Source organism: Jaculus jaculus, chromosome 1 (genome assembly GCF_020740685.1).
Source record: "Jaculus jaculus isolate mJacJac1 chromosome 1, mJacJac1.mat.Y.cur, whole genome shotgun sequence".
Taxonomy (NCBI): domain Eukaryota; kingdom Metazoa; phylum Chordata; class Mammalia; order Rodentia; family Dipodidae; genus Jaculus; species Jaculus jaculus.
The window spans coordinates 250,442,443-250,467,633 of NC_059102.1; the positions used below are offsets into that span (position 1 = coordinate 250,442,443).

General features: G+C 40.6%; 1 protein-coding gene across 4 annotated transcripts in view; it reads left to right on the top strand.

Annotated features, from left to right (window-relative positions):
• Cdh11 (cadherin 11) overlaps positions 1 to 25,191 on the top strand; it is a 168,632-nt gene that overhangs the window by 71,150 nt on the left and 72,291 nt on the right. The window contains exon 1 of one of the 4 annotated variants that reach the window (XM_004663483.2): positions 64 to 186. The exons of the other annotated variants lie outside the window; for them this stretch is intronic. The gene's annotated coding sequence lies outside the window, so the exon portion shown is untranslated. Of the gene's footprint in view, positions 1 to 63; positions 187 to 25,191 lie in introns of those variants that run through there. 4 annotated transcript variants of the gene reach the window in all.

A 25,191-nucleotide genomic window follows, 5' to 3' on the forward strand; every position in this document is an offset into this window, starting at 1 on the left:
CTCAGAAGTCCACTCCTGTCAACTCACCACAGGGTCCAAAGGGTCCACAGCCTCTACAAGCATACCGTGCTTTTGGCTTAATGGCCCTGTGACTACAGTAATTCCCGTTGTCTTTTGCTGAATGATCAATCAGATGGGTGGAGTGTGTTATAGAAATTGGCAGCAAGTGTCCAATGGGTGAAGAAGGTAAGATGGCTCGGTGTTCCTCAGCAATTACCATGTTACTGTGCATGTGAAGACAGAACTATGCTGACTGTGTCCATACCTCAGATATAACTTGATATGGATTTTTTCCAAATCCAAAGTGTAATATGACAATAAACTAAGGCTCATATCCTAGGACTTAAGTAAAGTTGGTTATTCTATGTTGTTATTATTGAGTTCTTTTTTATCATATACCTAGGAAGTGCCAGGCATGGAATGCAATATTTCGGACTAAGTCAAATAAGGATGAGAGAGGAGACAATAGAAGAGATTGTGATTTTTGATAAGGAATGTCATCTTGACAGACTGAAGATCCCTTTATGAGTCTGTGTGGGACAAGGTGTCATCAAACCCTGGGTCTATCTAATGTCTCTTTCCAGCTAAAACTCTAGGTTCTTGGGAACATGATTTATTTTTGCATCATCATGTTCTCTATTGTAAGCACTCTCTCTGATTGCATTCAATGGGTACTTATTAAACAAATAAATACAGTTTATTTTTAACGGAAGATGAAGAAAGGAGGCTAACATGGCCACAGAGAGACAAAGCATAAGAAGATCGGCTGGCATGCATTGCGTGTTCACAATGTCAGCCTGACACAGTCTGTTATGGAAAGTGTCACCACCCTTCATCCTCGGAAAAAGCTTTGTTATAGGTGCTGCTATTACTCCAAGTTTCCAAGCGAGAAAAGTCAAACTTAGAGAAGATAAGTTGCCTGTGGCAATATGCTATAATTGTTAATCTTTTGAGTTTGATTCAGTGGAAAGTATGGCCTTTTCTAAAACTGTGTCTTTTACCAGTTTCCTCTTCTGCCTTTCCCCTGAATGAATCTGCTAAATTATGGACAAAAATATTTCTTTCACTTAGGGCTTCTTTTACAGCCTTCAGAAACTATTTTCATAAAGATAGTCATCCATTCCCCATGACTGGAACTTATAATTTTTGGAGATTTCACTGAGATTTGATTCTTTGTCTGTTTAGGGAGGGAATTTCAATTTGGGAAGTTCCTAACTTTGTCCTTCTGTACTCTGGTCAATGCTTATTAGGAAAACAAAACAAACAAAAAGCAAACAAACAAAACCAGAATATTTCTTGGAAACTTCCTGAGGAGAAGCAAAGCTATCTTCTCTGCAGATGTCTTAGCCTGACTTGAGAATTGCGCAACTGGGAGTGGGTACTCTCTTGCTCACGCTTTGTATTCATTTGCTCTGAAGCCTGGTTCCATGGCGGAGGTATGTTTCACGGGTGGATATGCATGTGAATGATGATCATCTCATTTCTGTCAAGCCGAATGGACCTCTTCATTTCACCAGCTCTTTGAATTCTTTAATAAGATGCACGAGTGATATTTCCTATTTTTCTCGATAATAGGGGCAATTAGAAAGAGGCATCAGTAAAACAGAGTCAAAAGTTAAATAAAAGCACTTAAGTTTAATTTCACTTCTAGTAAATCTATTAGCTTTTTTTTCCCACCTAGAAATAAAGAATAATCTTTCTTTTTTTATTTCACATTTTTTTGTGTGTATATAATGCATTCTAATCATAATTCCTTCCCATTACCTTCTCTTGACTCCTTCCCATCCTCCTTCTGCTGAACCCCCTCCTTCTTCCCAACTAGTCTGTCTGCTGGTTTTCTCCCTGTGTCTTCTCTTATATGTGAGTATATCCTATTGAGCTTACTTGGCTTTGCCTGCATGGGCACAGGTGAGAGATTGTTTACCACAGCATGTTGGGCTTATCAGTGGATTCTTTAAGAGTTTTACATAGCTTTTATTCCAAGGAGAGAGATTAAAATATTCCTATGTTTGCAGTATAATCAGTGTGGTCAGGAACTGCTAGTCACCATTAAAAATAAACAAACAAACTAGTACTGCTAGTCACCATTAAAAATAAACAAACAAACAAAACAAAGCAGAATAAAACAAAACAGAAAACATGATTCAGCTGTAACAATCCTTTATAATTCAGGATAGGATTTTTTGTTTGCTTGTTTATTTGTTTTGGGTCTATTATTATTATTATTATTATTATTTGAGGTAGCTCATTCTGATTGTGATTTTAACAAGAGAAATTTCACCTCTGGTGGAGGAAGCAGCTTATCAATGTAAGATGTGGGAAGAACAAATCAGAAACTTTGACCTCACTTCTTAATCTCTGATCACTTCAGATCTTGGAGTTTCTTGACTGTGTACCTATGACATGCCACAGCCACAGCTGGAGATGAAAACACTTTCCTTCTTCTACGCATGCTTTATAATCAAGTAGGTGTGCACACAACAGTCACAATCTGAGTGGGAAGGAAGAGGGGGAGATTTTAAGCAGATGATTGTACAGGGGCCTGAGTTCACTGGAATAGCTCTGTGGCTAACTTCCAATAAAATAGATTTGAGTTTGAGCTTCCACTTCTGGCCTAACTGTCTAACTTAGATACTTCTCAAATCAGGGGAAGAATTACCTGGGTGGCTGCTGGAGAGATCTGAGCCCTGTGACCATGCTGGGCATTGAATAGGGCAGGGAGACTGAAAATGAATGTCTTAGAGAAGGGAAAAGGATGTGCCCTTTGCAAAAGAAGAACCTACATGCACTGATACCCGCTGGGTCATAATCAGCAGGGGCTGCTGGTCACGGGTCACCCAAGTATCTCTCATTTGCATAGAAGTCAATCCCAGAAAGATGCTTGGAGGCCAGCTCACCTGTGCTAGCCAATTCACCAGGCTTTGCATTATCCCTGACAGTTTAAGATGTTAGCAGTCTGCTGCTGAACTCTCTGGGCCTGCTGGAGGTATCTGAGAATACTCACTTCCTATTTTGGGGTATACACCACTGTGGAGGAGGACATGTGTCTGTTGGTCCTGGAATCACACACAGATATTCTACTAACTTGTTGACCATACACTGTGCCCTTTATGTATGATGTGATGGCCTCTCTTGCATTTAATGCATGATTCCATGCAGCTCTTATACCCTCTCCTCAAACAGTACTGAAGGATAAAGTTTAAGGAACTTTGTTGTAATTTGGTCTTGCCTTATTTTACTGATGATACACAAAGAAGACAGGCTAGTCCCAATGGCAGCAAGGATAGCTGATAGTTACAGAGCATGGCTACTTGGTAGGTACTATGTTATGTGCTTTGTTATCCTGTTTAACATCACTGAAATTTTGATCGCTGTGTGTAAGGGGCATAGATGTCTTGTAGATGGGGACACTGAGGTTCATAGCAGCTAAAGAACTTGCTCATGGCCTGGAGATTTTCAGTGGATAGAAAGAGGCTCTGCTCCTCAGCACAGCAGTGTAGCACCTCCTATTGGTCATGAGCCTGTTCCAATTCATTAAGGTTTGGTCTTAATTGAGTAAGATGAGAGAGAAATTTCAGGCATTTTATTACTATTACTATTGTTTTTGACATGGCCATGTTTCATATATCCATTTGAGACTAAAAGGCTCTAGAGTGGCTTCAGACTAAGGCACCAGTGTGCAGCTTTTTACTTTGGAGTCAGACGCGCTGCCGTTGCGCAACGAGGCCGGCCCAGCTTTTTACTTTGAATGAAAGGTAAAGAAAGGTGCTGGCATGTGTTCCCTCTTCAACCATGTCTTAGAAACCAGGCTTTTTTTTTTTTTTTTCTTTTATATTTTAAGCTCCAAACTGGGGATGCAGTCAGTCAAATGCTGAAAATATAGCAAGGAAAGTAAAGCTGTGTCTTTGAAAAACTCCCTCCCTCCCACCCTTTCTGGTGATGGAGCCATACTTGTAGCATACAGCCATGGTAGAGTCACTTCTAGGACAACTCCACAGATCCACAGGAATAAGGAAGGAGTGAGGCTGCCAGAAGAGATCACACAATTTGGAAAGACATCATCGGGTTTACATTTGAGCATGGGTGGGACAAAGAGATGAGGAAGAGTGTTTGAAGCAGAGGGACTGGAATAGGACTTCTTCAGCCATCTGTGCTACGACTCATATAAAGTATGATAAAATGCTTGTTCATCTCTAGGAAAGGCAATTAAATATAAATGATTCAAACTTAGGGCTGGAGATATGGCTTAGTGGTTAAGGCACTTGACTGTAAAGCCAAAGGACCAAGGTTCAATGTAAGGTTTCAATGTAAGCCAGACACACAAGGGGGTGCATATGTCTGGAGTTTGTTTTCAGTGGCCCATTTTCTCTCTCTTTCTCTCTCTCCCCTCTCTCTCTCTCTTTCTCTCTGCTTGCAAATAAACACATAAATAAATGATTCAAAATTAAAATGTGAAAAATAGTCTACAGAAATGTTTTATTTTACAACCCCCTTCCCTAAATCTTCCCTCAAGATAACCTCTTCCTTCTTCTCTCCTTCCCTTCTTCTTTCTTTTCTCTTCCTTTCCTTTCTTTTCTCCTTCCTTCCTTATTTTCTTTTTTTTCCTCTCTCTCTCTCTTTCTTTCTCTCTTTTTTCTTTTCCTGTGTGACTTTCCAGGGAATGTCTAGGCAGTTACAGAACCATATATTCAAATATCCTCTTTGCTCTTTGTTTTTGGAAATGGAGACACTAAACTATAAAAAAAAAAAAAGTTCTGTATACAGTTATATACCTCAATTAAAAATATAAATGAAGTTTCTCCCCTTGTTTTTCTTCTACCTGATTGAGTTATAACATTTCTTTGCCTTTAAAACATTGCAAACCCACAGAAGAATTTTTTTTAATAAAGTGAATCTTTATGAACTCTTCCTCTGCAGTGAGTGTATTAAAAAAAAATTATATGGCTTAGGAGATGGCTCAGCAGTTAAAGGTGCTTCTTTACCAAACCTACTCACCTGGCTTCAATTCTTCAATACTAGTGAAAAGCCACATGCACGAAGTGACACATGCCTTTGGAGTTCATTTTCATTTGTGCCCCTGCTCTCAAATAAATAAATACATATATGTTTAAAAAGCCCATCATATTCTGTGCAATGATGGTGTGAATTGTCACCTATAATCAAAGCACAGCTAGCATAGTGCTTAATTAAAGAACCAAGCAGGTTTCTTATTCCCACTTATTCGGGGAGATAACCAGATGTATTGTCAACTGAGAACACATTCCTTTCAGAATCAGTTTCTTGAAATGCCAAACTTAGCTTACCCATCTGAGGCAGGAGGAGGCCATCTTTGGTTCAGTTGACCTTTGAGAAAGGATTTGACCCTGTCTTCACTGCTCAGCAAGAATAAGCACTTTAGGTAAGACCCCATGGTCCCTATGCTTATCCAGTGTCCAGTGTTCACAGTAGCCAGACAGTTCAGCAGAAATCCTGGCACTTCATTTCCGGCCATTTAGATGGCATTACCTCTTCTGCTCTGCTTGTCAGAATCAACAAGACATCTCAAAGGCTGGTGTAGGATTCCCTCCTTTTTAAAGATCAAAGTGCTTCAGTGCTGCTCAAGTTATCTGTGCACTTCCTCTATGTACACATGACAAGGGATAGTGTGTTCTCAGAGTGAGAGGGACTTTGATTACTGGGACAGGCAGGAAGTAATCTAATAAGACAGTGTGATCAGGTTTTGCAGTCATATGTTTTGGGTCTAAAACGACGGTTCCCAGGTGCTCATTCATTCTATCTCTCACCAAACAGTTCCTGAATGTCTCCAGAGCACTCTTCCATGCTCTGTGCCAAGACATGTCCATACTTTCTGCAGCTGAGTCTTTAGGACCTATGAGGTGAGAACAAATAGAAATATCTCAGCTGAAAAACAGCAATTGAAGCTGAACATGATGAGATGAGATTTCAAATGGATGATTTCTTAGGTATTCCTTCATTAGTTAATTCATTTATATATTAGATACATATTAATTGTGTAACTGATCTGTATTTAACATATGTGCCTACCAAGAAGACCCTTGCAGATTTTAGTCTTATGGAATTAGGTGTCATGGAATTCATATGTTGCTGAGGGTACTTTTGAACGTCTTTCAAGTTTAGCCAAGTTGGACCCATTGGGAAGTTTTAGCTCTCTCCAGAGTGGTATAGGGGAAAATCAGACCATTGTCGATCTGTTCCTCCTGACCCTACATGATTCTTAAACCTCAGGATTTCCATTTCCTTTGGAGGTTAACAAACCAAATTTCCCTATTCCCTTTAGGGAACTTGTAGCTCAAGGTAATGAAAGAATAGGGAGCAAGAAAAGAGAGGTAACAAGCCATCTTCAAATCTTCCACCAGCTTACTGTGTCTGCTGAGCACCTAAGAGGTTACAACCAGACGCCTGGCAGATGCCTCCATTTGGAAGCTTTTGAGAAATTGTGAAGAGGCCAGTGAGTTCATGTCTTTGAGAGGCTATGAATTTTATTATCTAAGTACCATGCCAAATGCTTTATGTTACCATAGCAACAGTTCCTATGCTTCTTATTTCAAAGTAAAAGAATTTTTAAAATATTGGTCACATACGTGCCAAGGCTAGTGAGTAGGTACTTCTCTATATGAATGTCTAGCAAGTTTCCAATTTATTGAGTATCATAGTTCTGCCTATAGCAGACACTATATAGAATCTTTAAACATTCCTAAGAACATCACATGATTTGCACCAGAGGCTGGGGATATAGCTCAGTGCTGGAGTACTTGCCTAGCATGTGCACAAAGGAAAAGTATGCATCATTCTTGAGCAATGAAATAAAAGGCCTTTGGCTTTCATGATTTCACCCTCATCAGGGCTTTGCAGTGGAACACCTGCCCTGTGCAAACCCCTTTACACCTGGAGCAAGCAGCTTGTGTTCACTCAGAGCAAGCCTGGATGGCTCATTTTCAAGGTCATGAGAGCATGGCCCTCCTTCAGTCCATCTCTTCTCAGCCACAGCACATTTACTTTATTAATCCATATTGTATCAAGTGGCCTCTGTTCAGTCTGGGACTTAAGCTTCAGAGCTTTGCAGTCATATATAGAATGCATTGCCCAGTCTTACCTAGCTTCATAGATTGCCTTTATCCTGCAGTCACTTTCTCTTCAGAGAGCATTCTTCCTATCATTTTACTCCCTCTTCATAATGTGTTCCTGGCAGTTCCTGAGACATATGATGCTTTGCACCCGATTCTTTCACACACAGCTTTAGTCTCTGACCTCAGTCTAGATTGGCACACAGAAATCCTCTCCTCCAGGGAGGGACTGCTTATCTCATGAGACAGCAGATCAATTCTCTCTGTTCACAAAGACCTTTTTCCTCAGGGTTTCACTAAAACTTCCATAGACCCCATGCACTTTTTTTTTAACTTTATGGGCATTTTATTCAATTAATATATTGAAAGATTAAAGTTGCAATTTATAACTATTCATATATTATAATCTTCCACTCTGAGAGTTCATTTTTCCTTCTGACTTTAAAGAAGTTGAAACTTTCTTGTGAGTTCTCTAAAATGATCATGAGCCCCAGGCATTGTGCTTTCTGTGCCTAATGGAAAAGTTAGTGCTTATGTGTTTATGTTCAGACATTTTATCATTTATTTCTCTTCAAGTCTGCAAGATATGAAAGAAGAGGTTTTAAGTGTCAAATGGCATGTAATCTCCTACAGTGGGGATATATGTATGTTTATACACACATATGTATACATATAAATATATGTATATATATGTGTATATATATGTGTGTATGTGTATATACACACACATATATACACATATATATACATATATTTATATGTATATATGAGAGAGAGAGAAAGAGAGAGAAAGAAGATTTCACAGGGATGATATATGATCATCATCTACCTACCCTTTCAGTACTGAGAGTTTTGGCAGACTCTTCCTGTTAGACTAATAGTTTCAATTTCATTTACAAAAAGAATATTCCCCCCTCCCAATATTTGAGAGTATCTTCAGAGATATTCTGTTAATTATCTACTCTGATTCCTTGAGGTATACATACATTTTTTTCCCATTACATGGAGGAATAAACTGAAGCTCAAAGAGGTTATACAGAAACTACAACATAGAAGTTCCTCTGCCCAGGGAAAAACAATATAACGCAAAGCCAGAATCATGGTTTTACCCCTACCACTTTCCAAATAACAATGGTATTTCCATCAGATCATAGAGCAACTAAGTTAAATCAAAGCAGGAGTTGTTTTATGTTCCTCTACATATGTTGTAAGTTTGAAGAACTTTAAGAATTAGTATATTGCAAACTGGCAAGTTTGCTTCTAAACTAAACAGCAGATGTGTTAGCTTTACTTTGCTGTTACAGATACCTGAGCTAAATCAACTAAAACATGGATGGTTTATTTCCCTCACAGATTCATAGGTTACATTCCAGTCCCTGGCCAGCTGGCTCCATTGTTTTCATACCTATGGTGAAGCAGAGCATTTTGATGGAGACTCACAGTGGAGCAAAGCTCTTGGCCTCATGGTGGCTGGGAACAAAAAGCGAGAAAGGGGGAAATGAAATCCAGGCATAAACAAACTCTTGGTGACCTATCTTCTTATCATAAGTCCTACCTCCAAAAAGTTCCATTACTTCCCTATAATGCTCAGCTTTTAGCATGAGAGCTGTTGCACTCAGGTTTGCATTGCTGGCAGAAATCACCTAAGAGCAGCTTTGGGAAAAAGGGGCTTATTTTGGCTTACAGATTTGAGGGGAAGCTCCATGATAGCAGGGAAAGCAATGGAATGAGAAGAGGGTGGACATCACCCCCTGGTCAACATAAGGTGGATAATAGCAGCAGGAGAGTGTGCCAAACACTAGCAAGGGGGATCTAGCTCTAACACCCATAAGCCCGCCCCTAACAATACACGGCCTCCCAAGGGGTGTTAATTCCCAAATGTCTATCAGCTGGGAACCTAGCATTCAGAACACCTAAGTTTATGGGGGACACCTGAATCAAACCACCACATTCTGACCCTGGTCCCCACAAACTGATAACCATACATGATGTAAATTACAATAAATTCATCCAACTTTAAAAGTCCCCATATTTTTTATCAATTCCAATGGTGTTCATACATCCCACAATCCAAGGTCCTTTTTTTTTTAAATATTTTTTTTTTAATTTTTATTTATTTATTTATTTGAGAGCGACAGACACAGAGAGAAAGACAGATAGAGGGAGAGAGAGAGAAGGGGCGCGCCAGGGCTTCCAGCCTCTGCAAACGAACTCCAGACGCGTGCGCCCCCTTGTGCATCTGGCTAACGTGGGACCTGGAGAACCGAGCCTCGAACTGGGGTCCTTAGGCTTCACAGGCAAGCGCTTAACCGCTAAGCCATCTCTCCAGCCCAATCCAAGGTCTTTTAACTGAGCCATAATAACCAAAAAATGACCTCAAAAAACCCATAATGGCCCAGAATAAACATTTAAACTACAAAAGATGGCATTGGGCATAGCAAGGACATGCTCAAGCAATACATGATTTAAACAGGGCAAACATCAAACTCTGTAATTCCATGTCCAGCAACTCTAGTCAGTAACAAATCTCCAAGTCAGATAATTCTAATCAGCAACAAGTCTCTGGAGTTCCAGTTCCAACCCTCCAGCTAAGCTACTCACAGTCCTGCCCATGGTCATTTCCAAGACACAAGACAGTGCTGCAAACTCAATGACCCTTTCTTTCCTGTATTTCTTATACTGCACAATATCAGGTAGGATGCCAATTTGTCTATGGCAGAATAAAGCAGACTTTGAATAACAGGACACTCCTTGAGCACTCAGGCCCCTTCAAAAAGAGTCTACATTCCTCCTGTTGCCCCAGTGAAGGTCAGATGACCCAATCTCAATGGCTATAATCTATCATACAATTGCAGCTGAACAGGCAGAAGCTTCAGCCCAAAGATTTCTTTCTGTGCCATATCACTCTGAACAAACCAGTCCATTTCTATGCAATGCAATCCTGCACAACTTCTCAGGACATGGACATAACAGCAAGTCTTTCACACAAACTGCTTGTAGACCAGTTCAGGAATGCTCTTTCTAATCCTCATAAGCGAAACCTCACAGTCCATAGTACTTACTGCATTCAAGTCTTTCAACTCTGACCAAAATAGCCCATCAATCTGTACTTACAGCACTGCAAGATATCTCTTAGGCCAAGGATTCAAATCCTTCTACATTCCTCTTGAAAATAAGCTCCAAAAGGTCAAAGCCATACAGTTAGGTGTCTAGCAGCAATCCAACTCCTCTGGTACAAACATTACTATTGTGGTCAGGTCATATTGCTGGCAGAAATCACCTGATCAAGAGCAGCTTTTGGGATAAAAGAAATAAAAAAGGTTTATTTTGGCTTACAGACTCAAAGGAATGCTCCACAATGGCAGGAGAAATCTATAGCATGAGCAGAGGGTGGACATCACCCCCTGGCCCACATAAGGTAGACAACAGAAACAAGAGAGTGTGCCAAACACTGTCAAGGGGAAACTGGCTGTAACACCCATAAGCCTGCCCCCAACAATACACTGCCTCCTGGAGGTGTTAATTCCCAAATCTTCATCAGCTGGGAACCTAGCATTCAGAACACCTAAGTTTATGGGGACACCTGAATCAAACCTCCACAAGGGCCTTTGAGATCACACTGAGATCCAAAACCAGTACAACATTTTCTAATACCGTCTTCACTGTCAGATTCATGGTCTGCTATTTTGGGAATGCTATTGGCAGATAACCTTCAACTTGGCCATTCAAAATTTGCTTCATTGTCAGCTTCCACCTTATTTAAAGACATGCTATTTCCATTTCCTGAATCAGCCCTACTTGGGATGGCTTTGCAGAATAGTCTCTAGCCTAGAAGACTATACTGGGTGGTCTGAGCTATTGTTGGACTACTTATATTTCACTTTGTCTTTAACAGTACTTCTACTTCTCTTACCTTTCCTTCCCTGGATGTTGTTCTGAAGGGCACTTTCTAAGATTGCCCCCCTCTGCCAAACTCCATTTCAGAGTTGGCATCCCGGAAAATCCAACCTGTGACATCTCTACTGAGTCTTTTGCAAAATGCCTCTGTGTGTTTACATGAATACGATAGATTCACTTGATCCTCTTAATTTTCACTTAATGCCTGTTCATCAGATGCTTAGCAGTATGCTGGTACCAAGATACAGTAGTGAATATGATAAAAAGAACCTCTGATCACATGCAGTTTACAGCCCATCTACTTAGAACATAGATTTTTAATTCTGCTTATACACTATGTGCCTCCTAGAGCATTCTGGCTACTCAGATTTTTGATGAGAGGTTAAGAGAGATCTCCCATTATCTGGGCCCTAGTAATTGTTTCACAGACTAAATGCTGCTTTGAAAAGATTGGTAGCCATGTCTGAATAACCTTTCCCTGGACTATTCTCTGTTATCCCTACCTGCAGGTCCAGAGTGGGGTCTAGGTTGCAAGGGACTTGGGCTGGCACGGGAGCATGTAGACTGGGACAGTTGCCCAGAACATGTTTGAAGAGGCATGGCTGAAGTACGGATGAGATGCCCAATGGGAACCATTTGCCAGAGTTAAAAGTTTAATTGAAAAGATAGAATTGAAGAGCAGCTTTTGACTCATTATGTAGCCGTATGGAACAAGAGGTGGGATGTGAAGCAGATCATTCCTTGCTATTGTCACAGTCCTTATACAAAGCACATAATCACATACTTTTAAGTCAGAGCAAAACCCAGCCCCTTGCTATGCCGCTGGTGCAGTCCTTATCGTGGCTCCCCCTTGCCTGTTGCTATCATCCACGCACCTTTGAGGATCAGTGCTGCTTCATAGCCGATCCAGTTTCTTCATGGCTGGATTCTACTTTTCCTGAACCCTTAGTTTTGGCAGACTCCTGCCCTGGCTTCTTGCCACTATTTAGGAATCTGCTTAAATGTTTCCACTTAAGAATCTTTGTCTGGCCTCACAGTTAAAAAAAAAACAAAAAAAAACATCCTTTACCTACCCTACAGGTCCACTTTTCACTGTTTGGTCTAATTCTTCAGAGCATTTACCACATTTGTGAATATGATGTCTGTATCATTTCATGGATGACTTATATATTGCCCATATTCCCTATGAGATTGGAAGCCCCAGAGGTTCTGGGAAGATTTGGAATTTGTCTTGTCCTTCTCTATGTCCCAGGGGCCAAAAACAATGGCATCCACAGTAGTAGTAGGTTGGCAAATACCCTTTCAGTGAATGACAATACATGCTAAGCTTGGAATGTTTCCCTTCTCAGTGTACAGGAATAAGTGACTGGGCTGGCTCACTTAGGAAAAGGCCCAGAGCTCGTGTTCTTCCATACTGCTGGCAGGAATAGCATCTTCAGACATCTCCATCTTTCGGTTCCTCCTCAGACATCACTCAGCTTTGAGTAGCACCCGTTCCAAGAACATTCCACTTTCAGGAAGCTGACAGCTGCATAATGGTTTCCCTGTGTGCAACTGCGTATTAATACAGCCTTTTGGGCCTGTTGTGGCTTGCCTGACCCATCTTCCTGCAGGAAAAACTGCATCTGTAATACTGTGGAAAATTGGGACTGACATGTAGCATGGTACCAAAGTGGTTTCACTCAGACAAACAGAGAATAATAGCCATGCACTTAAATGCTTGAGTAGGTATCAATCAGAAGGACGTTCCTATAATCCATGTTTGTAAAGCCTATTAGCATGAATTTTTGAAGTAGCACTTATTCCACTTTATTCTTGACAAATGGTGTTTGTAGCCATTGAGATATTTTATTTCAATTATGTGCTAGTGTTTTAGAAAGAAGGTTTCTAACAATAGCAAGCCATAACCATTTTTATTGTACTTCTATCACAATTCACATTGCTAAACTCAACTGGACAGTTCATTAAGATGAAAAATTAACTGCACATGTTTTGGGGAGAATAATCATGGAACATGACAGCTTGTGAAAACTACAGCATTCAGGGAAGCAGACGGATGGCAAACGTGCTGGTCTTCAGGAGAAGTGGCATTTGTCCAGTCACTCCTTACCCATGTACTTACACCAAGCACTTACTTGTCTGTTCAACATGGAGATCAGGTGCTGAGGAATATACAGGAAAAATAATCATTGCCAAGAACCTCTCATCTCTTCGGCAAGGCTGGAGAAATTATATCTGTCAATCTGGGAGACCTAGAAGGGTATATAATAAGTGCCTTACATTTTGGACCAAGTGTATGGTAAGGAGAGATAATTTGGCCTGGACTTCAGAGGAAACTTTTTAGACATTGATTAGTAAAATATCTTCTAAAAATAGTAACTGTTAATGGCTATTCCATGCTGCTTTCAAAGGAGGATGAAATGTTCTTCTAGAGTTCAACAGTGAGAGATCTATATGATACTTGAAAATGTACTGCCAAACACCATGCTTTCAAAGGGCAGACTCTGTGATGTTTGAATTACCTCTTAATTAAATACTATTTTAAAGTATGATGCACACTATCGTACTGGTAAATACAATTAAGCTTATATGAGCAAAAGGAACAAAGCAGACTAAGTTCAGCTGAGGACTTCCCTCAGGTAGCAAATAGAGAGGGACTTAGATGGTTTGTGCAGGGGAGAACATCAAAAGTGATGTCAGCTTATGCCTCGCCCAAGAAGCCACAGAGAAGGAACATATTTCTAGCCTCTGTGGTTCTAATGTTCAGGTGCCTTGTAGCCCACCCTACTGGCTCCTGGAGAAGATAGATCCTTGGTAATAGGAACATGGATGACCACAGCAGTAACAGGATTTGCCTGTGCAGAGTATTTTAACCTTTAGGAAATTCTCTCACCTCTCTCCTCTCTTCTTTTCATATAATACCTCTGTGAGATAGGTGTATATACCCCTGCAAAGATGAGGTTTTCTCAGCTGTAAAGATGATGAAAGGAAAGGTGAATACTTTTCTAGGCTGTGTAAAAGATGTTACAGTGTTTTTGCCAGACATGCAAGTGTCTTGCGTGTGTTTTTTAACTCCCCTTTCAATGCAGTTTCTCTCTAAACGTTTCTATGTATCCTATTTCTCCAAGGCAAAATAAACTTTCAAGTGAAACCCTAGAGATGTGGGACCCATAGCTATTGAGAATCAAGAGTCAGGATTGGATGCACTGGTCTTTGACTGTGGAAGCAAATGCTGCTTATTTCCCCCCTTTATGAAAGGAGAAAATACATGTCAAATACATTGTCAACCGTGTGTTTAGATTAAAGCCACTTAAAATATTATCTCCCCTGTGTTCATGTGAGGGTTTCTGATGTTATTCTCAGCTTACTAGCATTGATAATAGGTCATATTCCCATCCTGTGTGACAGGATGGAAATCTGACTCAGGATTTGTATACGGCTGCATTTCGTTTTCTGTTACAGGGGCATTTTCTTCCCCAGCAGACAGTAGACTAGCAGCATCCCTGGAAACAGCTGAGGAGTCAGGATGCATTAGCCTAAGCAATGAGATCAGAACAAAAGCTCTGTTTGCGGTCCATCAGAGCCCAGTTGAGATAGCCCCTGCTGGTTGGTTGTATTCAGGAAGCATAAATAAAATTAGATCTTCCAAAGTGAAAAGGATGTGGACTTAGGAAATGGAAATTTTAGGCATGGATAGCCTCTTTGCCATTTCTTTGGTTAGCTTTAAAGAGTTAAATGTTATATACATGATTCCTGAAATAAATCCTGGTAATTATGGAGTATCCACACTACAGAATTTGGACATGGGTTGTGATACTGGCTTCTAATCTTTATCATACCAAAGAGGTAATGGTTACTTTGTGTTTCCTCTGCTCATTTATTAAATGAGGTCCACACTGGGGTGAATTATAGTCATCCAATCATCAGTGTCTACACCGTCAGGATTTTGTGACTGTTCAAAGAGGTGTGGCCTCTGATGTACCTAAACCAATTTTATCACATAGGAAGGCTCCCTGACCTGGGGCAGAGTGACAGTCATTGCAAAACAAGAATTTGTGTAGAAAACGGTCAGGTCAACTCACTGAAGTTGTGTCAAGGCTGGTTTTGCTTTCACAATTTGTGATGGATTGAATGGCAGGTGCTCCCCACCACACATTGATGTCTGCAGCTCCACACACTGAGTGTCATGGGAAGATTGGCTGAGAAAATACCCACAGAATTCAGAAACAGAATTGTGTATGGGAACAGCAAGGAACTGTGGAAAGAGCCAGTGGACCTGAACAGTAATTTCATGTGTGTATCTCACAAGTAAGATTTTGGACACACTGCTAGCTCTCTGGAAACCGTGTTTTCATTTTGGGTAAAGAGACAGGAGGAAGTAATGATGGGCTTCCCCACCTAGTAGGGCTGAGGACAGGTTTGCAATTTTTACACTGTGACACTGAGTTTATGTTCCTCATTCCCCAAGCACATGATATACTCATAGGAGGGTGAGCCATGGAACACACTGCCATCATGCCAGTTTCTTTGTGACTTCAGCCCAGCAATGGAATCCCATGGAGTTCCATTTGTCTTGTCTTTGGAAAGGCTGTATTATTTTCTATTTGTTACAGTAGCAGACTATCACATCTTAGTTTATCTTAACTTTATGTTACTATTGGTGGTATTTGATGGGTCATTGGTGCTAAAACCAAGTAGTAGGCAGTGCTCTAGGGCTGTGTCCCTTCTGGGAACCTTAGGAGAGAATCTATCATTATGATCTTATCCCTTTCATATCTTACAGCCCCCACCCCAACCTAGGCTTATGATTTCTCCCTGTCTTCAGAGTGTATTACTCTAAACTCTCTTCTATCATCAGCCCTCTGCCTCTGATCCTCCTGCCTCCCTCTTGTAAGGATCCTTGTGATCACATTGAGTCTGCCAGGCTAAATCAAGAGAATCTTTCCATCTGTAGATGCATTTAGTTTTCTTGAGATAAGGTCTTAATGTGTAGCCCCCAGTTTGAATTCAAACTATCTCTATCTTCCAAGTGCTGAGATTCCCATATTGACGACCCTTTATTCAACCCTACGGACAATGTCTTCCATTTCAGGGAACATACTCAGAGGTTCTGGGAATTTGTTGTTGAATATCTTTTGGTTGTCACTATTATTTCTAAAATGGGAACATAATAGTACCAACATATGGGCCTGCTGCAAGGTTCAAATGAGATATTGCACACACAGTACCTGGCACAGTTCACTGGCACATCATAACCACACAGTAAATGGCTATTCCCCTGGGGAGATTAGTGAAGATGGCATTTGCTTGCAAGCTCACTATAAGCCTCTGCTCTGGCAGGACTGTGATCCTGTTCAGCAATGACTGGAGGTTTCCATTCATTTCAGTCCTGGTGGGAAGCTGGTCCACAGAGAGGATGTTGTCTGAATGAGTCTCCACTCACAGTGTCAGCTTTGCCAAGTGTTCCCTCCTTTCTGCATCCCAGCTTTCTTATTTGTCAACCAGGGGAAACTGGGAGGAGGGCCTCTAGTTTGTTTTTTTTTTTCCCCCCTTCCATTGAAATATCTTTGAACTATATAGTATGTGATACCAAGTGAATCAAAGGATGTGTGCGTTGGTTTTATGTCATGCTGACTGGCTTCCTATCACAAAATAATGACAAGAGCATATCAAGAACAACTGTTTCCCTAGTCACCCACTTGGAGAGTTATTAATAGAGTTCCTAATCACAACAGTTTCTTTCTTCAGGCCAATCTAGGCAATAACCTGCAAGGGAGGCTAGGATTGGGTATAATTTTGCATAGTGTTGGTCAAAAGACAGTTGAGGTGATGAACTCAGGATTCTAAAGTCAAGGTCAAAGCTGGATTCTTCTACTCCAAATGATATTGGGCATAAATGAATAATTAAATAGGAAATGGGAAAGAAACTTAATCATGTGTCTAACATATGCTGGATCCTGTACTTATATTATTTGATTCCTACAATTTTGCCTTGTGTAAGCGGGGCATGTAAAGAAAGATTCCACCATTTGCCTGAATATCCACAGCTGGTGAATGACACCAGAAGGAATTTGAACTGATACTTCACAGCCAACATAGAGCTCCTTCGATCTCACAGTGAGACTTGCCTCAGTTCATGCTTTCATGCTTTCTTCCTGATAGGATGATACATATAGCTAGTGACTATGATTGAGCTCAGCTGGGCCTTGTGAAGATCTCTTCTTTCTTCAAAACTGGTTGAGACTCAGCACATAGTGCATTCCATTGCAAAATTTATTTTACTTTTTAAAAATAATATGTTTTGTTTTTATTTATTTTTATTTTTTTTAATTTTTATTTATTTATTTGAGAGTGACAGACACAGAGAGAAAGACAGATAGAGGGAGAGAGAATGGGCGCGCCAGGGCTTCCAGCCTCTGCAAACGAACTCCAGACGCGTGCGCCCCCTTGTGTATCTGGCTAACGTGGGACCTGGGGAACCGAGCCTTGAACCAGGGTCCTTAGGCTTCACAGGCAAGCGCTTAACTGCTACGCCATCTCTCCAGCCCTATGTTTTGTTTTTAATATTTGCAAGGAGAGAGAGAGAGAGAGAGAAGAGGGGATTAATGCACCAAGGCCTCCTGCCAGTGTGAATGAACTCAGTGCATGGGCCAATTTGTGCTGGCTTTACATGTGTACTGGAGAACTGAACCCATGTTTTTAGGGTTTGTATGCAAGTTCCTTTAACCACTGAGCAATCTATTCTGCCCCAAATTTTCTTCTTCATTCAGATTTTCTAGAAAACATCTTCATTTGCTCTGCTGTCTTCTTCTTGCCCTTTGTCTTTACATCTTAAATTTCTTTTTGTTTTCCATAAGTTGTTCCAAGCAGAGTCAAAAGTAGGGTGTCTGCAACAAAAGACAATGATTTAAGCACCTACATGTCCCTTGTTGCCTTCAAGATCCAACTGCTGATGAGGGTAGTCAGTACCTGGCATATGACCTTGACAATGAACACTGTTTGGGGTCTGCCATTTTAAATAATTAAGGAATGGAGAATACACAAAGATCCTGATGATACCAGGGATCAACAGGGATGCATGATCCAAAATTGTGCCAGTTAACATGGGTCATGGTGAGCAGTTGTCCTTTACTCTGATGAGGAGGGCCTAAATGTTCTTTGTCACTTGGAAGGTGTTTCCATTGGGATATGTGAATATATGGTTTCCTTCACACCTATAGTCTGAGTCAAGAAGGAACATGGCCAGCACCTCCTCCTAGCACTGGCGGCAGTACCAATTCTGGTGCCTCTAGATTCCAAAGCATTCAAGAGCCAGTGCTCTGGATCAAATCACAAATCATATTTCTGACGTGGCACAATCCACAAAGATAGTCACAGGACCCTGAAAGCAGACAGCGTGGAAGGAAGAGCACAGTGTGAAGGAGGCCCGTAGCAGGGGGAGCACAGCGCGAAGGAGACCCATAGCAGGGGGAGCACAGCGCGAAGGAGACCCGTAGCAGGGGGAGCACAGCGCGAAGGAGACCCGTAGCAGGGGGAGCACAATGTGAAGGAGGCCCGTAGCAGGGGGAGCACAATGTGAAGGAGACCCGTAGCAGGGGGAGCACAGCGCGAAGGAGACCCGTAGCAGGGGGAGTACAATGTGAAGGAGACCCGTAGCAGGGGGAGCACTGCGCGAAGGAGACCCGTAGCAGGGGGAGCACAGCTCGAAGGAGACCCGTAGCAGAGGGAGCACAGCATGAAGGAGCCTGTGTAGCTTGAGCCTCCTGCCTTAGAGCTGACTCACTACAAAGGAAAGCTCTAAGACCAGCTGATGAAGGTCAGTGTTACCACCTGATCTTAGGTGAGTGATTCCAACCCTTAGAACTTCAATTCTTTCATAGAGATTAAAATCCTGCAAAGCATGTGCCCATCAATGAAAGCCATGCATTGGGTACTCAGCCCAGCACTGAGTACAGGGTGCCTTGGTAACTTTAAAATGCTATCACCACTAGCTATGGCCTTCTGGGGAAGAAGCATGGGAGAAACTGGAAACTGAACTGAGACTGTGTCTTGAACTGAGTAACTACACATGGAAACTTTAAATGCATCTGGGATGTGTTTTCCTGGGACAGAACTTCCAGTCTCAGCTCCATTCTTAAATAGAAATTGTCACCTTCAGTAATATCTGAATACTCAAGACCATGTCTGGCTTTTTCCTTCATTTGTCATTAATAAAATGAGGATAATCATAACCCTCACCTTTATCAGTCAACTGATGTATTAAATGAGCTAATGTTCATAAAAAGCCCTTTGTAAATTACAAAGCACTTTACAAGCATGAATTATTATCATAATTGCTCTACTGAAGGTATTCCATAAACAATGCAGAAAATTAAATGCTGATAGGTACTACTGGTATTCAAAAAGCATTTATGCCTTTTTCAGCATTTAGCTATAAACTGTCAGCAGATGGGGCTGGTAATGCAGTCCACAGATTTCAGCATCGGTATTTGTCCATCAAGAGATACTTTCTATCAGTGACCAGGCTGTGGATTCCTTAGCAGAGCATGGGTTACAGTGGTTAACTGGGGCATCCTATGATTCTGCTGGGTTAGCCGTCCAACTATTGATGTGCTTTGTGAATTTGAGAATCTATGAAGAGTAAAAAAGATACTGATCACACATTGCCTAGTGCAGGGGACAGGAAAACTATCCAATTATAACCCAGTGGCTTCTGTGATTGGCAGATATTCTCTCCTTTTAGGCCAGTTAGTGAGACTCTAATCAGGGTTAGAACCTTCCCCTTCAGCTGGATTCTCAGGAATCTAAAGGTTATAGACCTTCAAGTTTTGTAGCCCCACTCCCAGAAACTGACTGGCTCTGCAGTGATCCCTTAGGTCTCCAGGATTAATTTCAACATAATGAGATATTTGGAGATTCTATTGGCTTTTCTTGATATATTGGGGAATGAAGAAGAGAATGAGAATGGAAGAGAAATGGAGCAAAGGCTGTCTGCATTCTGCACTGTAGTATTTATTCCTCAGAGGATGAGCCTACCTTGACTCTACTGCCTTGACTAGCCAGTTCCTTCTATGTACCCTAGGTACAGCCACATCCGTGTTATTGGGATGACTAGGCACATTAGAAAGATGTAACACCACTAAATTTTAGAGGCCAATGAACAGCATTTGTTGAGTACTTCCTAAACACTATACAAAATATTTAGCATATTAAAAAGAATTGCCTTATTTATTTCTCATATCTGCTCAAGTAGAAATATACTTAATTATTATCCACAGTTTTCAAATGAGGCCACATGATAAGGAAGAAAAAAGTAGGTTAAGAACCTAGGACTCTTGGCTGGAACACTTCCAGTCAGGTTGCAGGAAGTGAGTGTCCTCTGTGCAGAACAGGACATAACTGGCATCAGGGCACGAGGCTGTTCTGCAGTTTAACTCAGTCTGCACTTTGGCCTTCCCTGCTTTAGTGTCTTATGGTTACCATAGTAACAAGATCTCTGCTTAAACAACAGGGAAATGAACTGGCTCCCAGCTGTGAATGGTAGAACTACAAGATCAAGGTCTGGACAGAGATGGTTCTTTCTGTCGACTTTGAGGAGGGTCTGCTCCTTCCTCCTCACTTCTGGCAGACTTTGCCCCATGTCACAACTTCTTCTTTCTAGCAGTTATGTTGAATTAGAGCCCTTCTTAAAAGCTTTATCTTGACATGACCATCTGAAAAGATCTTATTCCCAAATAAGTTCACCCTTATAGATATTAACATCTTTGGAGAAGAATTTAACCTGTAATGGCATCCAAGCCAATTTCTAGGATATCCCTTCAGTCACAAATGAGTTCTATTATGTCTTTTTTTTTCACACAGTTGTTCAATGAGGACTTTGTGGAATGGTGTTTATATGCTCAAACTACCTACTGAAACCAAGACATGCCCAATACCTTTCTGATACATATCTTTGTGGAGCAACTGATGCACTCAGAGGATTTTAAATTGATCATAGTTCTATAGCAACACCTTTTATCATTAATTCTAAGTGGCTTGTTTTAAGGGGAAAAGTAAATGTAGCTTCGTTGTTCTGAGTAAATCTTAAGTGAGAATAACCAGAAGACAAATATTAATATTTGATTAACTTTATTTGCATGTGCACAGCTCCAATTCTTCCATGAATTTGCAGTGTCTTGGTACTTCTCAAAATCTACATGTGTTTTTCTCTAGTTTACTGGTGGGGTGTCATCACAGATCTCTCAGAGCATACCTTGCATGCAGGGTGATTTTAACCAGGGTGAATCACTTATTAGATGGAAGAGTGATTAGCTTGTGCTCTGCTTAATTAAGCCTCACTTAATGGGCAAATGTTTCATTTAACAGGCTTGCTGTCACTTCATCAGTTATTTAAGGCAGTTCATTTCACAGCAGGGGGGAAAAAGTAAGGGGAAATATTCTCATTTGCTCAAACTCAATTGGTCTGAGGAAAGCGTGGTTGTCTAGAAGGTGCCTAATTGCTGCTGTGATGGTGTGCTTATTCTCTGTTTAGTCTCAGCCTTCTTATTGAAATGCTAATCAGGCTTAGGTCACACCTCTTGATGAATGATTTTGTAAAAACTTGATATTCCTCATCTTAGTTAGGAATGTCTGCATGCAAGTCTAATGCCACTGGGACTGAATGGAAAGATAACTAATGCCCTTAACTTTGCAAAGAGACCCATGATTTGGAACATATAGTGTATATCAGGGGAAATCAAAATGAAATTAATTTCCTTCTTTGCATATGCATAACCTCTGTTCTAATAAGAACTATTTTATTTGGCTGTGTTTTCAAAAGATTCGAAGAACGCTTGGCAAATATGTGTGTGGGCTGATTACTTGTCATGGGGTCAATTTTAGGTTATGCTCTTTTATGCTATATTAGAAGTTGAACTTAAAGTTCTCTAATTTTCTCATATTTTGAGTTAGGGATAATGATCCCTCTCTCCCAAGATTGCAAGGGTTGAGTACAGACTGATAGCTCAGGGTCTAACATTCTAACATAATGGGTATACAATATAATGCATTTCTCTTCTCTCCCCTTTGTTCCCTATCTACTCTTCCTACAACTCACAAAGGTAGGACAGAGTTTTTTTTATTTTTTATTTATTTATTTTTTTAATATTGGAGTGGTTTGAATAGAATGTCTCATACCCTCGGGTGTTTGTGATTAGGTTTCTTACTTAGCCCACACCTTAGAAGAGTCTTTTACAGATGGAAGCCTGCTGGAGGAAGTGTTTTACTAAGGGCTGATTTTGAGTAAAGACCAGCCCTGTGTTCAAACTCAGCTCACATTTGTCGATGCTCACTGTTGTAGCTTTACTATGAGGAAGTAAGCCAGCTTTCTCCATCAGGATGAAGCTGCCCCTGTAATGCTGAAATAAAACTTTTCTCCGATAAGCTGTTTCTGGTTGACTGTACCAGCAGCGAGAGGGTAAGTACAACAGTGATTCTAAAACAGTCACAGATCCATCATAAATTTGAGATATTGGTGTTGTGTTCATTCTAAATTCTAAGGGCTAAATCCACCCAAATAGAAGGTGACTGATTAAACCAGGCTTCCACTCCATTTGCCTGGGGACACCCAAGTGATGGACATTTGACTTTTTCTGCATGTTTATCCAATGCATTTCTGACATTCCGTCTTTAGGAAGCTTTGGCAGCAATATGAAGCTAAACATTTTGTTCATTTATATTGGACAGACGGTTAAGACCCTCAATGTTAGAATTTTACTCATCATTTTATTATTCATGCACATGTATTCTGAGGATGTGTTCTACTGCCCATCAGCACACTCTGTTTTCACCCCTTGCCTCTTTCTTGAGCCGTCAGTCCTGGTGTTCTCATAGCCCCAAACTCCCATGATTCCTGGACACAGGATCTCTTTTCATATCTTAGGTATGTGCTCATGTTGTTTGCTTTGTCTGTGTTACTGTTCTTAAGCTTGAGCATTTGTTTTATTCATATATCAAACATTAATTCAAACTTCCTGGTCTCTTTCCTGACTAAACACCTATTAGTATCCTGGCTTGCATGACTCTCCTCTGAAGCCCGTCATCTCTAACATTGCCCTTTTTGCACTAGGTTTACATTTACCTATGTTCTGGGCTGCCTCCCAGCCTGCAAATGCCCCCACTAGTCTATCTTCTTAATACCATGAAAAGATCTCTGCTTAACACCATGCTAGGTTCTCAGTCTAGTAGCCCAAGCTTGATGCAAGTTTAGTGAATATGTTTTCACTAATTTTCAGATTCTGTGAACAAATGTCTGTGAGTGCTGCCTTCTGAAAATGTCTTGAAAGTTTTCACTAATCCATCATGTTGCATGTTGCATGTAAATGAGTCTGACTCCAAATTCCCAGCATCAGTTGTTTTCTCAACGATGGTGTCAACTCAAATGAAAGAGAACATTAGCCCTAATTGTTCAACCAATTAGCATCACAGATAATCTTTTCATCCTTAGGCCTTTTACATTGTAGGTCACCTGTCAATATTGAAGTGCTATTCTACTTTCCCTGGGGAAATCAGAGATTCTAACCAGATCTCTCTGACCTCAGTTATGTGGATGTGAAAGTTCCCAAACTGTCAGCATTTCTCCATGTGTGATCACTTCTGAGCAGCAGGCTTTCTCTTTGGAGATTACACAATCAATCTAAGTTCACAGAGGTGAGAGCTGGAAAGAAAGTGTCTAGGATTTAGGACTGTAGTAATATGGAGCCTGGTGGCTGACTTACATAGTTCAGATCACTATTTATCAACAGATTAGTCTCCAATAAAGTTACTGGACAAAAGACATGGTTCTCTTAACATTTGAATTCCATATGGAATTCAATAATAATAAATGTTTTTTTTGAAAATAAGTCCTCCAAATTGTATGAGGTATAGGGAATTACAAATATAACAATAAAACACTATTAATTCTTACCTGAAATCCAGGTTTTATTAGAGGTAATACATCTAAATTTCCTAAAACTTGTTCTTCTAACTCCCACATACTTAAACATATACCTTTTCTTGTGAGAGTTTTCTTGATGTATGTAAGATTATGGAAGAGTTTGAACTATTACAAGCTTTCCAAGCCTCAAGCTAGCCACTATGTATTGTTAAAGCCTCGTAATTAGGAGTGCAAGTTTCTCCACCCCAGTACAAAATGCTTTCTTCAAGTTTATGGTCACAGCTGCTAGAAATCCCTTTTATGTTTAGCAAAATAAGAGTTGTTTAATGTGATGCCCAACTCTAGAGAAGTGAGCCATACTAAGACAGTTTTGCATCCAGAATATTTATGACATTATTGTATCAGCAATTCTAAGTGCAAAAGTCAGGGGCATTTGTTTGGGGAGAGTCCCTCTTTTAAAGTAATATTGGGGTTTTTTGTTGTGAAGAACACTGAACCAAACAGAGGAAAGATACTGAGGATAACTAAAGTCACAAAGCATGGTAAGAACACACTATCACTCTAAGTTTGCCCACTAAATAGTGGTTTAAATATTCTTTAGTCAACTGTGTGTGTGTGTGTTATGTATATATGCATGTTTGAATATATCTGGGCACAAGATGTGAACATGTTTGGAGGTCAACATCAGGTGTCTTCCTCAATCACCACCTTATTTTGTTTTGAGATAGGGTCCCTCACTGACCCTGGGATTCATTGATTTGGCTAGTCAGCAATTTGCAGAGACTCAGTGTCTCTGCCTCCCCAGCACTGGGATTTCAGGGGCCCATCACCATGGCTGGCTTTGCATGTGTGGGGAATCTGATCTCAGGTTCTCATGCTTAACAGCTGGCACTTTCCTGACTGAGTCATCTCCCCAGCCATATTCTTACATGCTTTTCGTTGATAATTGAAAGCATTGTCAGTATTTTTCTGTGTTCCAAATATCTCCTCCTCATTCTTTCCTTGTCCCTGGGTGGTTTTATTATAGGAGTTTGGAGGCTTGGGAATCACATTGCTGTAGCAATATTTTATTAGTCTTTTACAGATTTTTTTTCATCTTTTCTTGTTTGCCTGAATAAAACTCAATGTCACTGACAAGGTTTTTATTTGTGCTTACATAAAAAGGATTTTGCTTCTTTTAAATATGTTCAACAATGTGTCTGCCTGAGTTTGCTTCTGTTCCCAGGAACATTTCCTCTGGTTTGGGCTTATATTTAACACTGAGTTTGCTCAGTTTCACCTCTATCCCCTTCA